The sequence below is a fragment of the Myotis brandtii genome, unplaced genomic scaffold (genome assembly GCF_000412655.1).
Source record: "Myotis brandtii unplaced genomic scaffold, ASM41265v1 scaffold570, whole genome shotgun sequence".
In the NCBI taxonomy this organism is placed as follows: Eukaryota; Metazoa; Chordata; class Mammalia; order Chiroptera; family Vespertilionidae; genus Myotis; species Myotis brandtii.
Window position 1 is genome coordinate 439,425 of NW_005370134.1, and position 20,062 is coordinate 459,486.

The 20,062-nt window shown below is 39.4% G+C and overlaps 1 pseudogene; it reads right to left on the reverse strand.

Annotated features, from left to right (window-relative positions):
- The window catches only part of LOC102250669, a 37,803-nt pseudogene extending 18,038 nt beyond the window's left edge, over nucleotides 1-19,765 (reverse strand).
- Nucleotides 19,766-20,062: the final 297 nt, after the last annotated feature.

Below are 20,062 nucleotides of genomic sequence, written 5' to 3' on the forward strand. Positions count from 1 at the left end.
TCTGCAGCAAGCAAGCCTCCCTGCTCGCTTCAGTGCCTGGCTGCCGGCCGCCATCTTGGCTGACAGTTAATTTGCATATACTCACTGATTAGCCAATGAAAAGGGTAGCGGTCGTACGCTAATTACAATGTTTCTCTTTTATTAGTGTAGATATGGATAAACAACGTTTCTCATCACACTTTATTCAGTTTTCTATACCTAGTATTTGCAGATTTAGCAGGTGTCAGGATTTGATACATTTGTGGGTCTCTTTCTGGGCTCTCTATTCAATTTCTTGTTATATTGTTCAATCCTAGTGCTAATAGCAAACAGTGGTAGAACAGAAAGCCTTATTGTTGTAAAGCCCTTTTTCCTTGGTGGGAACTGAATTTCAATTTCCAATGAATCCCAATGTTGGTCATGTGATTCTGTTGAAAGTCTGTCACTGTTTTTTGAAAAGGAAAGTCCTATGGAGAAAAGTATATCATATGCTAGGCTCTGCTATGACCTGGATGTTTGTGTCTCCTCCAAATTCTTGTTAAAATCCTAAGCAATATTGTGATATGAGGAGGTGGGGCATATCACAATGAAAGAACAAACACAACCTGAAGAGACAAAGCAATCATCAGACCCAGACTTCGATATGACACAGATGTTGGAATTATCAAACAAAGAATTTAAAATAACTGTGATTAGTATGATAAGTGCCCTAATGGAAAAAAGTAGGCAATAAGAAATAATACATGGGTAATGTTAGCAGAGAGATGGAAACCTTATGAAAGTAAATGGATGGATAAAGGCCTTGCAAATAGTAAGCATTAGAAGTCTGGAGTCACTATACTGAGAGTATAAGAGAACATTATGAAACACTTGTGCCAACAAATACAATTTACATAAAAATGGACAAATTCCTTAAAAAAACACAAAACAATATACCAAAACTGACACAAAAGGTAGACAATTAGAATTAGCCTTATATCTATTCAAGTGAATTTATTATAAAAAACCTTCTACAAAGACAACTCCAGGCTCAATTATTTGTTTAAGGAAAAAAATGCACCAACTCTTTCAGAATATACAAAAAACAACAACACTAAACTTGTTTTATAAAGCCAGCATAACACTCATACCAAAAGCTGGCAATGTTTTTACAAATACTAAAAATAGCTCTAATGACTGTAGTTGTAAAAATATTAAAGTAATAGCGAATTAAATCTAGTAATATAAAAATATTTACCATGAATTACCAGAAATTCATGGAGTAATCCCAGAAATAAAAGGTTTAAAATTCAATCAGTGTAATTCACTTTATTAATAAAATACAAAACAAAAATAGTATCGCTTCAAAGGTCCAGAACCAGCTGACTCCGTTGGGAACAGTCTCCTGGTGGCACCTAGGACCCAAGCTCGCAGGGATTCACTTCAACACAAGCTGGCTCCTGGGGCCTGGTTGGCTCCTGGGGCAAGAGGCTGCAGGCAGCTCCACTACTCCAGGTTCCTGACACATGTGAGCTCAGGTCCCCAGTCCCGGCCCTCGCGGCTCCTGTAGCCCAGGCTCCCATCAGCCCAGAGCCAGGTGAGCCGCCAGGGACCCAGGCTCTTGAGCTACACCAACACCAGGTAAACTTCCATGACCCCAGGCTCTCAGCTGACGCAGCCACAGGCCTGCTGTCCGGACGAGGGCAATCATTCCCACTGCGTGTTTGTTAATAACCCCTGCTTTCCTTCCTGGTTCCTTGGGGCCTCGATAGATTCCTCTTTGTCAGTCTGAGTGGTTTCAGTCCAAACCAAAGAGGGACCTTGGGCCAGGGAGGCCGGAGCATCTGGTTGCTCACTCAGTCTGCTCTTCCTTTTCTGGTGAGTGGAACTTCTTTCAGGCAGGGATTTCTTCTAGGCCAGTGGTTCTCAACCTTCTGGCCCTTTAAATACAGTTCCTCATGTTGTGACCCAACCATAAAATTATTTTCGTTGCTATTTCATAACTGTAATGTTGCTACTGTTATGAATCATAATGTAAATATCTGAAATGCAGGATGGTCTTAGGTGACCCCTGTGAAAGGGTTGTTCGACCGCCAAAGGGGTCGCGACCCACAGGTTGAGAACCGCTGTAGGCCCTGAACATGGTCCCCATAATGGCTATAGGGTGATGGAAGCAAGATGAAGGTGTCTTACTTCTCTTCTTATGTAATTACTAGAGGCTCAATGCACAGATTCGTGCATGGGTGGGGTCCCTCAGCCTGGTCTGCACCCTTAAAACTTCCTCAGTGGACTCTAGAGGTCCCCAGGGCTGTTTTTGTTGTGGATGACTGGATAGCCAATGATCTTGGTGATGGACATGGAAGCTGTGTTCTCCTACATCACCATTTTATCCCTCTCTGTAAGGGAGAATTGTATAATGATAAATGTCTATATAAAAGAGAAGCTAGTAAGTGACCTAACCTATACCTCAAAGAACTGGAAAAAAAACAAGCTAAATTCAAAGTTAGAGATGATAAGAGCACGACATGAACAGCCATAGTGGGAATGAATAGACGGGCAGAGTTGAAAAATATTCTCAAGGCAGAATTGTAGGATTTGTGACAAACTGGCTTTACGAGAATTTGGGCTTGAGTAACTGGGTGGGTAGAGAATTGAGCATAAAAGAGGAAGAGCAGATTGAAAGTAGAAGATAATAAAATTGTTTCGGATGAATTATTCTTGAGGTACCTATTGATGACAGCCAGGTTAAAAAGTCTTATAATGTGCTAGATTCTCTACTTTAGGTTAACTCATAAATAGAGATGAGACAAGAATTTAAACTGGTGTATTTTGGAGATACACCTGGAAAACACAAGTAGGTTAGTGAAAAAGTGAGGTTGGAAAGGGAAGGAAGCCCATAAAATGTGCATTGTCATGCCAGTTGCAGCCACTATAGACAAGGATATTAAAGTTTAGCATCACTGGTAAAACTCTAGAAGACAGTGTAGAACATACCTTCAAGTTACCACAACCTAGAGGTTAGATGTTGGGGTTGTTATTGACCAAATTTCCATCAACATTGTTTAAAAGCTGTTTTTGGAGTCATTAACTCTCCCAGCTCTGCTAGCTTACCTCATACATAGGATGCATATTCTTTTGCAGTCAGAAAAACAAAACCAACACAAAACAAACAAACAAACAACCTACTGGTGGAGAGTAGCAGATGTTTCCTGTAAGTAGCATTCAGCATATGGAGGATGAGTGCCAAGGGCCTATCTATCAGTGAGATAGTGATGGCATTTGTCACACCAAGTATATTGATCTGTAGTTCAGGGAAAGGTTTTGCTTAGAGAAATATATTTGGAAGTCTTTAGTATACAGCTGGTCAAATTTATACCTCCAGAAAACATGAATTTACAGGTCTGGTCAATAATATCTCTGACTGTAAATCGAGGAGACAGAAGATATGACCCATTACATTAGTGGCCTAGCGGCCAAGATAGTATGTTTTAGAGGATGAAAGAAAAGCTATCTTTAGGGGACAGAGTCTAAAGAGTATGTGAACTTTGCTTTGGAGGCAGGCAACATGCAAAAAAGGACAGAATGGGAATTGCTAGCCACTAGAGGGAAAAGGGGGAATTTCCTGGTGAAGTTGAGAGTGTTCAGGGAGAGTTGTTAGCCCTCACAGCAGAGAAGAGCACTGTATTCCATCAGTTGAGCTATGAGAAAGATAAATATTCAGTATAGCTAGCTAGCATCATTAGAAATTCCAGTAGGAACCCTCACAAGAGAATTACATCTAAAGGGATGAAGTATAACAGCAAGGGTAATCCAGTAATCTAATTGATCCCAAAATATGATAATTTATCCTCTAGTGACTATAGTTGAAGGGGAGAGATAATACTTCCTGTGGATCACCCTGCAATTGGGGAACTTAGAGACATATATGACATTGTGGCTTCTGTTTACTACATATCACATAATATCTATTGGCTGTTGTTTTCCTTCAAATTGGCTTCTTTCTATAGCACCATTTAATGTTCCCTAGTAGGGTGCATCAAAAAGGTGCATTTTTCTGAGTAGAAGCTTGAACCAAAATATAAGATCTCAAATATATTTGAATCAGCCCAAAATATAATGCAGACCTCAAATTCCATAGCCCTCTTTGATGAAAATGTCCCATTAGCAAGCAGTTTGCTCTACCTTGAACTGGACGAAAATCTAATGTAAAGTAGTGTTTAATCTTGGTTTTCACTATGGAGTTCTCCAAGAAATCCCTGATTTCAGTTCACATATCCATGTATTTCACACCAGGTTTAGACATTGTCCCAGAGCAAATCAAGCTCCTGGTAATATCAAATACTATATGAGTCCCAGAAGTGTGCAAATCTATATATATAAAACCCTAATACTCAAATAGACCAAATGGCAGAACAACCAAACAACCGGTCGCTATGACGTGCACTGACCACCAGGGGACGTGCACGGAACATGGCTGGCATTGGCATCAGGCAGCAGAGCGTGGAACATGGTGAGCATCGGCCGCGGCGGGATGGTGGAGCAGGTGAGTGGGGGCACCAGACCAAGGTGGGGCACCGGTCACTGTCATCGGGGCGAGCCTCTGGTGGTTACTGAAAATTTTTGTTTCCACATGCTCTGGTCCCGTCTGGCACTTGCACCCGCAGCCAGAGCTGGAGCCGCCACTCACATCTGCTGCCGGTACCCAACGCCGGTCCCGATCGCTCCTGAAGGCTTCTCCACCACCTGCCACTCCTGAGGGGCAATAGGAGCATCAGCTGCTGCCCACACCCACTGACAGCACTGGCCCCACTCGCACCCATTGCTGGTGCCAGCCCCAATCGCTCTGCACTGTCAGTGGGTGTGAGTGTGGCTAGCACCATCAGTGCATGAGAGCAGTGGCAATGGGAGCAGGGCTGCAGGCAGACAGGGACCCCAGGGGCCATGGTGGGAGGGGCCAGGGGGGGCACGGAGAATGGGCCGAGACCCACCCCTGTGCCCACCACAGCCCTGTGGCCCACAGTTCCTTTCAAGGTGCACAAATTTGTGCACTGGGCCACTAGTAGGATATATAAAAAGCCAGCCACTACCATGGTAGTGAGAGGTTTATAGTTGGGAAAGAAAGTGATCTTTATTTCATTTAAGTTTTAAATGTCTTAAGCTTTAATCTTTCCAACATTTACTCCATCCATCTAGCTCTTAAAAAAAAGTCTCTCTAAGATTGGTGTCAATTAGAACGTATTCATATATTCATATATTCTGGCTATTAAGATGTAAAGCGTGAATTTACAGAAACTCTAATATGTAGAGAGATGGTAGGAAGTTTAGTAGAGTGATGTACCATGGAGGCAAAAGATGAGAGGGGGATGCCTATGGGACACAGCCAAGAAAATGAGACTCTCAGACTGAGTCAATTATGCTCAGATTTCAGTCTCCCTGACTTTGTGCCAAAGGCAACGTGTTAGATGCTGGGTGAAATCTTAGCCAGAAAAAGAGAGCCTAGTAATGTGCTCTGTTTAGTAGTGAGGCTGGTAAGCAGTGGCTTTCATTTAGTTTTGCTGGCACATTCAAATAACACTATACAAAGCTTAAACATAGTTCTAAGGTTACATAATGTTTTGTTTGTTTGTTTGTTTGTTTGTTTGTTTGTTTTTGTTAATCCTCACCCGAGGATATTTTTCCATTGATTTTTAGGGAGAGTGGAAGAGAGAGGGAAAGACAGAGAGGAACATCGAAGTGAAGAAACACATCGATTGGTTGCCTCCTGCACGAGCCCTGACCAAGGCCTGGACCTGGGAGGAGCCTGCAACCGAGGTACGGGCCCTTGACCGGAATTGAACCCAGGACCCTTTGGTCCACAAGCTGACACTCTACCCACTGAGCCAAACTGGCTAGGGCAGTTTTTTTGATTTTTCACAATCACTTTCTAGGGAGAAGATAGATAGAAGAAAGCAACTAAAAATATGAACTTCTTTCCCCATATCCTCACTCTCCAAAATTATGATCCATTAACTTGGTGGAAATGGAGATGAGGAAATGAAATCAGCTTTCCAGTATTGTCCTTAGATTAAAGTTTTTTGGAAAATTCATAAACAAGCATTTAGAGAACGGTATTTTAAAGTTTGCTTCTTTCCTTGTCCTGCCTTTTATTTGAGAAAAACTATTAGATCTCTTTTAAAAGTTGGGGAAGAGAAGCAGTTAATTAGAGCTACAGGGAACTGCTAGAGGCCTAAGGCAGCTGGCTCAAATGTTCCTGTTTGTGATTGAAAAGTTAGTTCGGCTCCTTTGCTGTTTTTGGCACTTTTATAGACTTAATTTTATTTGTCATTCGAAATGATTTCATTAACTCGGGAAAGTCATTGCTACTAGAAAAGACTTGTGCTTTTCTAGAAGTGAACTATTCCTCCTGATGTTGACATCCTACCTCAGCCATAGGCTTTTGTCTGCATTTCTATTGTCATCCTATGCCAGTTCCAGAGCCACCTGTTAGCCAATTCTGTGAGTTCACCTCTTGGTTCTCACATTGAGATCTTGCCATGAGTTTGCCAAATCTGCAATAATCTGAGCTACTTTTGGGAATTACTTTATTGGAATCACTTTTTTGCTAAAAATCATAGTCCACAATGAAATATGATGAAAGGATAAGAAATAATATGCTAGAGTCCCAAAACATATAGCAGTGTCATTATACAACACTTATTTATGAAGCCCCTTTTCAGTAATTATGGGATTGGAGCCAAGGCAGGAGCTGTTGGAGAGAGCAAGCTGAGAATACGTGTTGGCAGATTTATTTAAAGCCACAAAACTAAAGGAGCAATAGGTAGTTCAGATATTGAGTATATCCTCCCCCCCAAAAAACAAACAAATAAACAAAAAAAAACAAAAAAACCGACTCTTTTTTCCTGTTTTCATATTAAATAATGGTATGCTCATTCTCACTACTGTCTTGCTATAATACTACACAATCATAAAAATGGTATTGATTCTAAGAAACATCAGCATATCTGACTAGTGAGAATCTAAAGACAACAAGAATTCCTAACGCTTGCCATAATGTTATTCCTTTAGTATAAAATTTCCCCCAAAAAAGGCTATTTGCAAAGTAATCCATAAATGAATGATAGAAGACCTTCCAGAAGCTCATATTCTATATTATATTAAAGTACTCAAGTGTATGATCTCAGAAGGGAATCTATATGATCATGTCTACATTATAGCCTCATCAATTGTATTGTATCTTGTGTTATGCAAAATAGAGGTGCTAACATCTGGTAGGTGGTAGGCAGGGAGGTTAGTGAAGGGAAACTAATGAGGGAGATTTTGTTCTGTATCTCTCCAGCTCTGTCCAGAAAAAAGACAGCCTGAACAAAGTCCCCAAATATCCATTCCTTTTGGTAGGTCTTTCTATACAGTGCATAGGGTGATGGCACCAACCATTAAGATCTTCCAGAGTACTAACTCACTTTTTAAATTCCATGTTGATCAATCACCTGATTTCACTGATTTTTCAAGGAGCGATATGGGGCAGGCACTGGTGGTTTTCACTACAGCGAGAATTGTTTGAAATGCTGAGAATAAGAGACAGCAGCAAGTCAAATACTCAAGATCAAGCAGAGGAGCAGGGCTCATAAGCCAGAAAAAGGGGTCTAAACTAGTCTCTAAAAGTCCATAGTAGTGTCATAATAGAGAGCAGGACATTTCTCAATTAAAAAACCTGGGAAGTTCTCAGTGTTTTCTCAGACATGCATTTGAAGACGCTTTATATTCCTGTCCCCCCACATTTCTTTTCATATTCCATCCTAGGATCTGATCAGTTTGAAGTAGATTAAGTCACACAAGACAAGGCACTGTTATTTGTCCTGTGACAAAAACTCAGGTTTCATACTATCTTAGGCTTGTATTAAATCTCTCAGGAAAAAGAAAGTTTCCTTACAAAAGATACAGTTGAAAACCTGGTGGTTCTTTTTATGGTTTCCATCTGAGAGTGAAGTACTCTAACCCCATGTGCCAAGTGCAGTAAAAAATAATGTTATAAATATCTTCATTTTCTGGTCTTAGTTGTACTGTGGTGTGTCATACACTATAATAAGATTTCTTTTGAATGGCGTATATTTTTGGTGGTATAAAAATGTCTCACTTTATTTTGTAAGGCTGAGTGTAATGCAAGCAGAGAAAGGATGGAGGAGGCCTCTGAATATATATTTTTGAAAATAAGAATATTTTCATTATATTCAATACATAGTGTTGAGTATAATGAACCTGAAACCTTAGTTAGGATAACAGCTAAAATTCAAGAAGCTGATAAGCTGGCTGCAGCAGTGAATAAGGGGAAAGAGGATAGGATCTGGGAAAAATCTGAGAAGAACTCAAAAAGAAAGCAGAGGTCAAATAGGATAAGGTAAACCAGAGGAATATGGAGTCCCAGAAGCCATTAGGAGAAGACTTTGCAAATGAAGGAATGAGAGGATGAGAGTCAAGGCAATTTTTGGAAGGAGGAGTGAAAGAGCCTTGAACTTGTTTACAGGCTGAATGGAAGAAATTGGCAGGGAGAAAGGCATCAAACATGCAAGAACAAAAGGAGGCAAAGCCACAGAGGTGGGGGTGCGGGTGAGGGTGGAAGAGGATCATAGAAGAGCAAATGAGATGGCCTCCCTTTTCTTCAATACTCAGCAATGAGCTCATCTCCTCCTGTACAGACAGCATAGAGGGTATTAGAAATGTATCTTTGTCTATCCTTCTCCCTTTCTCCTTCCCTTCCATCTGGGTGGAAGATGTGTCTTTTCTCATGAACAAGGTCAATCTCTGCATGTGGGTAAATAAAAATGTGATTGATGTTTTCCACATATATGATTATATAGCCTAAAGAACACAAAAAGCATGAATTGGCCTATTAAGTATTATTGCACTAAAAGAACAATTACAGTATTATAGACAGAAAATGGATCACTCTTTTGTTCAGTTGAAATGTGAACACTAATTAATATAACCATTGGTAAGATTTTTCTTTTAGGACAGCAGTTCTCAACCTGTGGGTCGCGACCCCTTTGGGGGTCAAACAACCCTTTCACAGGGTCGCCTAAGACCATCGGAAAACACATATATAATTACATATTGTTTTTGTGATTAATCACTATGCTTTAATTATGTTCAATTTGTAACAATGAAATTGGGGGCCACCACAACATGAGGAACTGTATTAAAGGGTCGCAGCATTAGGAAGGTTGAGAACCACTCTTTTAGGATATTATGACCAAATACGAAGCCATTGATCTGAATTAATCATGTAATCCAACTTGGTTAATTATTCAGACTTGGCTTCAAGTTTGACTAATTATTGAAATAACCTAAAACACATTTTTTACATTATATCATATAAATAGTCTTTAGCTTTATTGAACATAAAAAAAATGATATAGCCAAAAATCAAGTCAGAGGCATAACAATGGGTAGAAAGAACTGCCTTATCTGTAGTTTTAAGTATACTTTCACCCAAACCCTTATGCTCCATAGTTAAGATTAGTCTTATGAAACTCTTTACCACAAATTTTAAAGTGCTATACTACACTTTTAGAGATAGAACTTTCCATAACCAGTGCCAAAATCATGAGAATGACTACAATACAGCTATCACTTAACAATCCATATGCCCTCCTTCATGTATTCTGCAAATGCTCTTTTCTTCCTACTGTGTGAAAGACACTGCGAGATAGTAGGAAATACAAAAGTAGATAAAGTGCTAACTCTGCCTTTGAGAAACTTGCAATCTTACAGGAGTAAGTATGTTCATAATTAGTTATTATGTAAATATAATATGTAATGCTGTGAGAGAAGCATGGTATAAACAGACTACAAATAAGTATTAAAGTTTACTTATAAAATTATAAAATTTTAATTCTAGAAATCCATCTAAAGTGTATAATCTAAAGTAGAAAGAGAAAATTTTAAATGCAAAAGATAATCATTATTTTGGATTTATAATAGGAAAAAAATGTCTAAAACAATTACCAAAAATAGCCATATGCATATTAGTCAGAATAGGCTAAGTTATGCGATAGTAACAAATAACCCTAAAATTTCAGTGGTTTACCAGAACAAATAGCACTATCCAATGTGGGTTAAAGGGCTTTCTGTCATCATTTCTCCAAGCAGTGACTCAAGAATCCAGACCCTTTCTAATATATTATTAACAGCTGTGATCTTTGAAATATGTGGTTTTCAAGGGAAGAGAAAAAAGGACTAAAAGGATCATGCAGGATATTTTCAAGGACATGGCATAGCAGAGGCTTGCATCACTTTGCCCACATCCTATAGGATATAACTTAGTCATATAGGCCCTCACCTTACTATAAGGGAGGCTGTAAATGTAATCTTACTGTATGCTGGGAAGACAAAACAGTACAGTGAACACATAGCCTTATCTCTGTAAAACAGAATTAATAAATTAGACAATATATGCATGCTTTTATCCAGAGTTTATAAAAACACAAAAAAAAAGTTTTTCTTATAATCTACACTAATAAAAGAGAAACATGCAAATTGGTGTCACTCCGCTACACCCACCAGCCAATCAGGATGAGTATGCAAATTAACCCAACAAAGATGGCAGTTAATTTGCATATGTAGGTGCAGAGCAAAGACTGAAGAAGACTGAAGACTGAAGATGACTGAAGACTAAAGATGCCTGAAGACTGAAGACAACTGAAGACTGAAGAGGCTTGGCTTCTTTGCTGCGGCCAGAGCAGAGAAGCCAAGCCTCGATGCTACGGCCGGACCAAAGGGCTAGGTCCTGGGTGCCGGAGGAAAACCGGTGCCGGCAGCCAGGGGAAGGAAGGCCTATTGCGTAAATCTTCGTGCAACAGGCCTCTAGTCCTATATAATAAAGAGCTAACATGCTAATTAGACCAGATGGCAGAATGACCTTCCGGACGACCTTCCGGAACAACCAGAGGGTGGGAGGGGGGGCCAGTGATCCTGTGCCACCAGACCAGTCATGGTGGTCCCAGCAATCACCTTCCTCAGAGGCAGGGGGAGAGGCGGTAGCACAGTCCCTGTCCCAGTCCCAGTGCCATGCCTTCCACAGAGGTGGGGGGAGAGGTGGTGGCATGGTCCCAGAGCTTCTGTAGAAGTGGGATGGGGTGCAACTGTAGTGCCTCAACTTCCCATGGCCCCTCATCCGGCTGGTTCAGCCCCAGATACCCCACCACCACCAGTGGGCGGGGGGCGGGGCCAGTGCTAAGGAGCAGCGAGCCTGGCTTCTTGTTGAGCAGCACTAGGGGCCAGCGATCCTGTGCCACCAGACCAGCCATGGTGGTCCCAGCAATCACCTTCCTCAGAGGCAGGAGGAGAGGCGGTGGCACAGTCCCTGTCCCAGTCCCAGTGACATGCCTTCCGCAGAGGTGGGGGGAGAGGGGGTGGCGTGGTCCCGGAGCTTCTGTAGAAGTGGGATGGAGTGCAACTGTAGTGCCTCAACTTCCCATGGCCCCTCGTTTGGCTGGTCCAGCCCCAGATACCCCCCCCACCAGTGGGCGGGGGGCGGGGCCAGCACTGAGGAGCAGCGAGCCTGGCTTCTTGTTGAGCAGCACTACCCCCTGCTCAGCCAGAAGCCGGCTCACAGCTGGCAAGTGTAGTGGTGGTGGCAAGAGCCTCTCCTGCCTCCATGGCAGGTGGGTAGTGAGGAGCGAGGGGTCCTGGACTGCGAGAGCCCCAGACTGCGAGAGGGATCTCTGAGTGCTGGCTTAGGCCCGATTACTGGAGGGATCGGGCCTAAGCCGGCAGGCAGACATCCCCCAAGAGGTTCTGGACTATGAGAAGGTGCAGGCCGAGTTGAGGACCCCCCTACCCCCCCCCACCCCCTAGTGCATGATGCATGCATTTTTTCTGATTGGTGTTTCGGGTCTCTTAGGATATATTCCTAGAAGTGGGATCACTGGGTCAAATGGCAGTTCCATTTTTAATTTTTTGAGGAAACTACATAATGTTTTCCATAATGGCTGCACTAGTCTGCAGTCCCACCAGCAGTGTACTAGATTCCCTTTTCTCCATATCCTCACCAGCACTTGTCATTTGTTGATTTGTTGATGGTAGACATTTTGACAGGTATGAGGTTATACCTCATTGTCCTTTTAATCTGCATCTCTCTGGTGATCAGTGACTTTGAACATTTTTTCATATGTCTCTTGGCCAAATGTATGTCCACTTTGGAGAAGTGTCTATTTAGGTTCTTTGCCTATTTTTAAATTGTATTTTTTATCTTCTTTTTGTTAAGTTGTATGAGTTCCTTATATATTTTGGATAGTAACCCCTTATCAGATATATCATTGGCAAATATGTTCTCCCATACAGTGGACTCCCTTTTTATTTTTTGGTTTCTTTTGCTGTGCAGAGCTTTTTATTTTGATGTAATCTCATTTGTTTATTTTCTCCTTAGTTTCCCTTGCCCTAGGACAGTGGTCGGCAAACTGTGGCTTGCGAGCCACATGCGGTTCTTTGGCCCCTTAAGTGTGGCTCTTCCACAAAATACCATGTGCGGGCGCGCACGTACAGTGTGATTGAAACTTCATGGCCCATGCTCAGAAGTCGGTATTTTGTGGAAGAGCCACACTCAAGGGTCCAAAGAGCCGCATGTGGCTCACAAGCCAAAGTTTGCCAACCACTAGACTTTTGTTAACACTGATTTTCTTTACCTGTGCCTCCACCATCTGATTTTTGAGAAACAAACTCAGAAATAAAGCAAAGGTGGAGGATACCCATCATGGAGTTTTTATTGCATGAGTAACCCAAATGATGTACAGTGTGTCTTGAAATAACATCGTTTCATTCAATGTAATTTTGTTATAACGTTGATGAGATGCAGTAGGAACTTAACTCTTGTTTATATTAATTAGCTTATGGTAAAATTGGTTTTGTTATGTCATTTTGCTTAAAGTCACAGAACCTATTGATGATGTTAAGTAACAACTTTACCATGGCTGAATGAGCCAGAATTTTATAGACAACTTACAGTTTTTAAGATTGCTAAGAAAAATGGTATTATGAAAAATGACTTGTCCTACTATGAAGTGGAAATGTTGGCCACCCACATATGGTCACACCTGCCACATACTTCCCTAGTTAGAGCCAGAAACAATTATTGAGCACCTGTGCTGGGTACCTGCAATGCAGGGGTGGATAAGACAAAGCAATTTCTAGTTTTAGGGAGCATGTGATCTATGAAGGATGGGAATTCTTTTACTTTGCCTCCCTACCCACCCCATCCCACCCGATCCCTCTTTGCTATCCACTGTGTGCCTGCCCTGTTTTTGAATTTTCCAATCTTCACCCAAGTTTGGTTTGCAAGCAAGCTCAATATACATTTTTTTATTTTAAAAGACAGTGGTTTGCAAGTGATAAAAATAGCACCTGTCTCACTCTATCAACATAAAACTATATAATTAGAAAACTAAAGATATTTTTTTCATATTATTAAAGCAATACCTAATTATTGGGAAAAATGGAAAATACAGAGAACAACAGCAAAAAAAGAAGCAAATGTGGCAAAAAAAAAATAAAATAACAATCCCTTGCAATCCAACTTGGAGAAAATCACAGAAGACCTTTTGGTGTATTTTCTTTCAGGTTTTTATTTTGCCACATTTGCTTCTTTTTCACCAAATGTAAAAAAAAAAAATTATATGTTTAAAATCATCTACTGGTTAATAATTTACCATGTGTAATTTATTTATCATTCTCCAAAAATTACTCTAATGAAAAATGGTCAATTTTAAAGGGACACAGAAAATATCATATTTTTTTTTGCAGTGGTCTTTTTAGTAAAAGGTAGAAAAATTGAATGCATTCTCTTTTTTTAAGCGTTTTCTGTTAAGCTATCATATAAATCAAGATATAATCCTTTTTTTTTTCATTTCTCTTACCTTGGCATCTGTATGGACATATGTAATACTTTCAACAATAAAGAATTATTTTAAAAATTTAGTATGCAAAGATTTATCATGATTGAAAAATTTATTTAAAAAGAACCAGCAGGAACTATACTAAAATATTAACAGTAATATGAGGTGAAAAAATAACAATTTTAAAACTTTCCTATTTGCATTTCTACATTTTTACATAAAATGTATTATTTTTTATAGAGAAAAATAAATTACTTACATTTCTATAATAATATATTATATCAATTACCATATTATTTGGAAATAACTGGAAATTAGATATTCTGAGCAAGTGGCAAAGAGAGAAAAGGGAATGTGATGCTAGCTAGAGCTAAGGCCAAGCCCAGAAAGTTTCCTCACTGCCGTTTTCCATTGAGTGACTCTCCCACCCTCATTCAAGTTTAATATGTTATACTTTAAGGTTCTGGTTTCTTCAGAATTCTAAATCCTTTTTCTCACCCTTCAAGGACATCAGAAATTGCCTCCTGTTCCCGACATGTGGCCCATTAAAATCCAGGCGCTAGGCCAGCAAGACTGGCAGTTAACACGGGCAAATTCCAACATTAGCGTTCCTTAATTCTGTGGATTCACACTCTGATATTATTTTTGTTTTTCTGTTCTCTATTGAATTTTCATACTTTTCTTTTCAGTTGGACTGTGATCTTTAATATGATTTAAAACATATTTTAACTAGGATTTTTTGATGTGCTGTATATACATAGAATTTTGTCAGAACATTAAGATACAGTTACAAAAGCTTTCCATCATACCTTAATTGAATATAATTCCATCTGAATAGTAATGAATAAATTATTGTTAAACATTTAAGTAGATTTTTTTAGTAGAGTATAAGCCTTTTAAAAGAAAGGTATTATACAAATCCAAGATATTATTATAGGTTATTTTTACATGGGAATATAATAAAAATAACTTTCAAAAATGTGCACATAGCCTCATAAAACAAATATATATATGAAACTAAAAAACACTATATAAAATAAAAAAACATAATGACTTATTATTACAACATGATTATCATAAGCTGAAATACCACAGTATTTCAGAGGATCAACAATGTTCCTTATTTTAACAGATAGGATACTTAAATTGAATTTCTAAATGGAAGAATAGGGTTAAAAGCTGATTCTGTAGCCCATCACATAGTGTCAGATGTTTTGAACCTTGTTTAAATCTTGCAACATTAACTCAGGCAATTGCTAAGAATGTAAATATACCAGATTGAAACAGAATAAAATCCAGCTAAGGACATGACTGAACCAATCACTTTAGTTTGCATTTCAGTAATATACAACGGACATTGATAAGAATCAGCTGCATCTGACAATGGAAAGAAGAATTGATCCTGGGGAGAGGGGACATGGCATTCTTTGTAAAATCCAGCTAAGGACATGACTGAACCAATCACTTCAGTTTGCATTTCAGTAACATACAACGGACATTGATAAGAATCAGCTGCATCTGAGAATGGAAAGAATTGATCCTGGGGAGAGGGGACATGGCATTCTTTGTATAAAAGGTGAAAAGATCCAAGAGCTGGTAGCTTCCCTGAAATGTAGTGGCCTGAGCTAACTCAGTTCTATATGTTTTGACTGTCATGACCCAAATATGGAGGAATTTGGAAGTCAGAATTTATGTCTGGTAGCCATAAGATTACTGCAGTGATTTGCTAAATATGCTATGTTGTTTCTTTCTGTGTTGCATTCCTTAGAGCTAAGCAGATATGATGCTGAGTAAAGGTTATGTATGCATGGCATCAATCTAAAACCAAGGCCACCTGTCTACCAAAAGAGAGTGGACAATTAACTAAATACCTCAGAAACAGTCACAATAAAAAATGGGGAATTTTATTAATTGAAGATTTTTCCCAGAGATTTCATGAAACAATTTATAGATGAAAGGTATACGTAATAACAGTATAATTTTTTAAATGTGTGTATTAAAAAAATGTTCAGTGTAAAGTTTCAGGTTTATGTCAGTTTACTGGATAAAATTATATTTTTAGAACATAAGAATAAGAATACATTTGCCCTGGCCAGTGTGGCTCAGTTGATTGAGCATCATCCCATGCACCAAATGGTCCCCGGTTTGATTCCCAGTCAGAGCCAATGCTGAGTTGTGGGCTGGATTCCTGGGGGCTTAGGGGGAGGTCATTAAGGAGGTACCCTATCAAGGTCTCTCTCTCTCTCTCTCTCCCCTCCTTTCCTTTCCACTCTCTCTCTAAAATCAATAAAAACATATTTTATAAAATAAAAAGACATTTTACTTAACTATACAGCTTAAATATTTACATGTCCTCAATAAATAAAAGGCATTTGATAGTGGTTTCTTCCATTGAGATTTTAGTTGTCTAAAGTTATTTTGTAAAGACTGTTATTCTAAAGATTTATGCTTTACTAATTAATCTAAAACAAGACAAATTTTTCTTAGGTGTTACAAGATGTTTATATATGCAATAGAAATTGCTTTTAAAATATATTATAATTAAATGTGGAATTTTGTGTTATATCTACTCTTTCACTGTCAGTTGTCTCACTACATTGTTGAGAAAATTATTTTCTTACTCCCTCTGCTCTTAATTTAGCCTAATATCTCTGTAATCTGGCATAGTATTAATACAAAATAAAAACATTATATTAACATCAAATGCTTCTAAAAATAAAAAATCAATAATTAAAACATGTGATATTTGCTTAAAACCCAAGTATTTAAGGCTCATGAGAGGAGGGAGATAGTGATATAATCTATGTGTGAGTATTTTTATGGCATATTTATTCACTCATTCCAATGCTACACTATATATATTTAGAGACAATAATTGTGTCATGTATTGATGATCCCTATAGTCTAAATATAGCATGCAAAAATTTATAGATACATATGGTGGTCATATGTGGGTCCTTGGCTGTCTGTCAATCTCTGTGTTATCCATATGTGTTTGTGTGTGTTTCTCTGTGTGTATATTTTATATACATCTTATTATCTATAATTGATCACAGAGAAATGCAGATCTTACTACACTGGATTATTCTCTGCTTATTAAATGTGTGTGACCTTTTGAATAAGATATGAACTTTGCAGTATTTTGGACATATCTGAAAAAAATTAAGGTAATTTTCTGAAAAAAGTTTAAGGTGAAAAAGACATATTGATCAGTACCAAGTAGTAAAAATTTATTGCAATGTTGTCAGTTGCCTTATTCCAGATCAATACAAATCTCACCAAAAGCTTCTTAAATGCAATAAGAATCTGACAGGACCTTTTTGTCACAGATTAGTGTTAAAGCAATGAAAGAGCCCCCAAGGAAAATTGTCTTTCTGGTTGAAATGCCAGCTGTATTCTGTTTCCAAAGTGTGCTATGCATCTACCACATCTTTATTGATATTGTGGATGTCTATAGAGAAAAACAAAGAGTTTAAACATTTTTTGTGTGTGCAGAGTAATGCAAATGAGGATAACCAAAGAACTTACATTTAGAGTCATTGTTTCTATCAAATTCTGCTATTTGATGCATATTACATTGTTGAGCCAGAATTAGGTTGTAGAAACCCAAGCCCAATTACATTCTGCAACATTTTTAGACTATTTCATCATGTTGATTTAAAAATTAATGAAAAAATGTATTATCTTCAATTAGATGTAAGAATAAGTTATAAAAACATATTTTTGTTAAGAAGGAAAGGGTTACAAATTTGATAAAATTTAAATTTAGATTGCAACTATATAAAATAGCAGAATCTAATTTGGAACTGCAGAAGGAGTTCTCAAGAGCGTGAGATAAGCTGCATTTCATGAATTCTGATAACATTAGAATTTAGTGATCTTGGCAGTATTGTAATGTTTGCATAAGTAAACCCATTTAGGCTCATGTATTTTGGTACATGCATCTTTTGGCACTTTCATTGTTTGGACAGAGAAAGCACATGCATCTTCCATGATATTTATGCAAATCTAATTTTAAGGAAGGTATCAATTTAACTGTGTAGAGATTTGTCTTTTCAATAAAACACAAATTTGATTTGGAACTGTAACTTTTACTTAAATCCATTATTTTTTCACCCTTTTCTCTAATCAAATAAACTCATGCATGCTTTGCATGACAGTCTTGCTTTTTTTAAAAGTAAATCTTTATTGTTGAAAGTATTATATATGTCCCCTGTTTTCCCTCATTGACCCTTCTAGGCCCAGTTGCCCTCCACCCCAGGCCTTCACTATGCTGTTGTCTGTGTCCATGGGTTATGCATATATGCAAACAAGTACTTTGGTTGATCTCTTACCACCAACTCACCCACCTTTGCCTTCCTTCTGAGATTCCAACAGTCTATTCTATGTTTCTGTCTTTAAATCGATTTTGTTATCAGTTTATTTTGTTCATTAGATTCCACATATGAGTGAGATGTGATACTTGTCTTTCTCTGACTGGCTTATTGTGCTTAGCATATTACTCTCCAGGTCCCTCTTGCTGTCTCAAAAGGTAAAAGATTCTTCTTTTTACAGCTGCATTGTATTTCATGGTGTAAATGTACCACAGCTTTTTTTTTTTTTTCCATTCATCTACTCATGGGCACTTGGGCTTTTTCCAGAGCTTAACCTTTGTAAAATACACAAGGCTGCATACATTTTTTTTTGATTGGTGTTTCAGGTCTCTTAGGATATATTTCTAGAAGTAGAATCACTGGGTCAAATGGAAGTGCCATATTTAATTTTTTGAGGAAACTCCATGTTTTCCATAATGGCTGCACCAGTCTGCATTCCCACCAGCAGTGTACAAGGGTTCCCTTTTCTTCACATCCTCACCAGCACTTGTCATTTGTTGACTTGTTGATGGTAGACATTCTGACAGGTGTGAGGTAATACATCATTATTCTTTTAATTCACATCTCTCTGGTAATTAGTGACTTTGAGCATTTTTTCATATGTCTCTTGGCCATCTGTACTAGTATGTCCACTTTGGAGAAGTGTCTATTTAAGTCCTTTGCCCATTTTTTAATTGAATTGTTTGTCTTACTTTTGGTAAGATCTATGAGTTCTTTATACATTTGGGATATTAAACCTTTATCAGATGTATAATTGCCAAATATGTTCTCCCATACAGCATACTTCTTTTTCATTTTGTTGATGGTTTCTTTTTCTGTGCAGAACCTTTTTGTTTTGATGTAGTCCCATTTGTTTATTTTCTCCTTAGTTTTCTTTGCCCTAGAAAGTGTATCCATAAACATAAAGCTACAAGAGGCCTGGTGCACGGAATTCATATATGGGTGGGATCCCTCGGGGTGGCCTGAAGAAATTGTGCCCTAGCTTGTGCTCCCAGCCTCGCAGCCCCAGCTTGTGCCCCCAGTCTTGCAGCCCTGCAGTCCCACCTGGCACCCCGCCTTGGCCTGGTGCAGCCCACTCGCCCCACCTCCTACAACCACTGCTGCTTGCCTTATGTGGGGTGACTGGTGAGGTGATCAGGGCCCCTGCTCGCCCCATCCCCTATCGCTGCCACTGGTGGCTTTCTGTGGGGCAACAGGCGGGGAGATCGGGGCCCCTGCTCACACCTGCCTTGGCCTGGTGCTGCCCACTCGCCAGCCCTGCCCCCGGCCACTGCTGCTGGTCGCCGTCTGTGGGAAGATCAATCTGGGCTGGGCCCCCCCGCCCAGCTCCCTCAGCACCTGGGAGCCAGGCAGCAGCCTCACCCCTTGCCACCACCACTGGTTGCTGTCTTCTGGGTGATTGGCCCCCATTTGCACCTACCTTGGCCTGGAGCCGCCTGCTCACCTGCTCCACCATCCTGCCATGGTCCCACTCACGTTGGGGCCATTAGGGCCAGCAGCACCTCCATTGTTGCCCATTGCCAATGCCACATTGCCAACGCCTTCCATGTTCCATGCTGCCCCCTGGTGGTCAGCGCATGTCATAGCGAGTGGTCAAACTCCTGGGCAGTTGAACTCCTACCCAAGGAGACAATTTGCGTTTTAGGCTTTTATTATATAGAATGGGAGATGCCTGAGATTTTGCTTCCTGTGGTTTCTTCTAGGACTTTTATGGTTTCACCACGTACATTTAAGTCTTTTATCCATTTTGAGTTTATTCTTGTGTATGGTGTAAGTTTATTCTGTGTGTGGTGGTCTATTGCCTATTTGGGCTCCCTTGGGGTTCCATATAAATTTTTGGAGTAT